Here is a 2,745-nt window from a genome sequence, read left to right as displayed (position 1 = left end):
ACAGCTAAGTCTCGGACTAGGATACAAAAGTGTAGTTGAGCTCAAGGACTTCATGGCGATTAATCATACAACGACGAAGATATATACAGGAACTTCATCAAAAAAAAGGTATGTGGAGACTTGAACTTATCTATCACTCAAAATTCTATCTATTCTATCTCCTACTTCTTATGAGACAAAAGTCGTATGCTATATGACTAGATCATACACATTTGACATTTCGAGCTGAGCATTCATTGCTTATCTTTTATCTCGAAATCGTGTGTTGGTAAAGCGTTTCGCTTTGATCAAGTTTATCTTCACCAAGTGACGAAAGTCATGAAAAGTTTCAATCACTTTAAGAATTGCTCTGACGTGAATCGGTCTGTGAATAACGGCTACATAGCGTCCTCTGAGAATATCTCAATGATTGAAATGAGAGTTTAGATTACATAACCATGTATTCCTTGAACCAAAGTTTTCTAACTTTGTTGATCAAGAGATATCAGTAGGATTATGGAATTGGCTTGCCAAGTCCGCGAACCCAGTCTGCAGACTCAGTCCGCGAACTGTCGGAAGTTCTCGACCGAGAATCTAATGGATTTTCCAAAACTCGTTTGTGTGCTAAGTCCGCGAACTCAGTCCGTGAACCCAGTCCGCGAACTGGCGGAAGTTCTCTTTTCGAGAATTTCTGCTGAGTTTGGAAAACTCAACCGATAAACTTAAGTCCACAAACATGTTTCTGAACTTAAGAGGGTATGATCTAAATATGTGCTCTGAACATGAAACATTAAATTACTAAGGAATGCTTTATGCAAACCGTGGATATAATATTCATGAGACGATTCAATCGAATCGAATCTTGTTTCAATTGTGTCTTGTATAGTTACATAAGATCTCATAACAATTGAACAACTCTTTAACTAGTTCATTTGAGTCAATTAAACTAGTTATGGTGAAGAAGAACAAGGTTAATATGAAATGCTCATATGGTTAACCTTATTGGATTACTATTTTGAACCAACATACACGTACATGTTTGGGCATGGTTTTCATAAATCCAGTAAACGTTTACCATAGTGTGTGTGACAAGCTAAGTTTTCGATCAAACGGTTGAGAAATATTATCTTGAATCTAAATCAGGTTTTCATCTAACGGTGAATAAGGATTGCTTTGTACCTAAGGCAAAACCCTGATTTGAAGGCTATATAAAGGAGACATCTAGCAATGTGCAAAACTAATCCCCACACGTCTGTGTTCTACTAGTGCGCTCGCTAGAGTCGATCTCCATTAACCTTCGATTTTCTTCTCTAAAATCAGGTTAACGACTTAAATACTTCATTGGGATTGTGAAGCCAGACCGATACTACTTTATCGTAGTTTTGTGATCTGATCTTGCATATTCTATCGTACGAGTACAATCGATTGATTGTCTTGAGATCGTGAGAGTTCTCCGATAGGCAAGATAAAGAAGTCACAAACATCTTCGTCTCACTGTTTGTGATTCCTCGACAATCCGCTTGTGTAGTCAGGAAGGATTGTAGAGAGGTGATTGATTAATCTAGTATGTTCTTCGGGAATATAAGACCGGATTATCAATTGGTTCATGTTCACCTTGATTTTATATCTTAAGACGGAACAAAACCTAAGGTTTATCTGTGGGAGACAAATTTATCCTTTGATAGACTTTTCTGTGTGAGACAGATCTGTTTATTATCAAGTCTGTGATTTTGGGTTACAAAAACTCTTGGTTGTGGGTGAGATTAGATGAGGGAATCAAGTGCGTAGTATCCTGCTGGGATCAGATGCGTAGGAGTACCATTGTACCTTGGATCGGTGGGAGACTGATTGGGGTTCAACTATAGTCCAGTCCGAAATTAGCTTGGAGTATGCTAGTGTATGTAGCGACTTAATACAGTGTGTATTCAATCTGTACTAGGTCCCGGGGTTTTTCTTCATTTGCGGTTTCCTCGTTAACAAAATTTCTGGTGTCTGTGTTATTTCTTTTCCGCATTATATTTTATATAATTGAAATAATACAGGTTGTGCGTTCGTGGTCATCAATTGGAAATCCAACCTTTGGTTGTTGATTGATATTGATTGATCCTTGGACGTTGGTCTTTGGTACCGTCCAAGTTATTCCTTATATTTGATAAAGACTCGCTTTTGTTTTTAGCTTGAGTAAAAATCAAATCAAGAGAGAGATATTAACTCCTTGATATACTTTTATCTAGATTGAGTCTAACTGTCTAGTTGATTCTCTAGCAAAGTATTTCGGAGTTATTCCATACAGATTGCTAATCTAAATATTAGGTGGTGTTGTTATACCCCCGCTTTTTCAATTGGTATCAAAGCAGGCAATCACGTTTAAGACCTAACAAGTCCGTGTTTGTAGCGATCTGACTCTATGGACAGAGGTGCTATCTCTATTAACGTACCACCAGTCTTCGATGGCTCCAATTACTTATGGTGGAAAATTGCTATTCGAGATTTTCTTCAATCGCATGATTTTCAATCATGGGTATATGTGGTGAATGGTTATGATGCGCCCGTTGTTGCAGCTGGAGACTGAACTGTTCCCAAGAATATTGGTGAATATAATGCTGCCGATATTCTTGATGCAAAGCAGAATTCTGAAGGGTTAAATGCTATCATACATGCCATTGCCCCAAGTCTTCAACACCATGTGTCTAATTGCACTAGGTCTAAAGATGCTTGAGATATCTTAGAAACCATATTTGAAAGAAACTCCAGTGAAAAGGAAGC

This window comes from Papaver somniferum, unplaced genomic scaffold, assembly GCF_003573695.1.
Source record: "Papaver somniferum cultivar HN1 unplaced genomic scaffold, ASM357369v1 unplaced-scaffold_125, whole genome shotgun sequence".
Taxonomy (NCBI): domain Eukaryota; kingdom Viridiplantae; phylum Streptophyta; class Magnoliopsida; order Ranunculales; family Papaveraceae; genus Papaver; species Papaver somniferum.
This window is presented reverse-complemented; position numbering follows the sequence as displayed.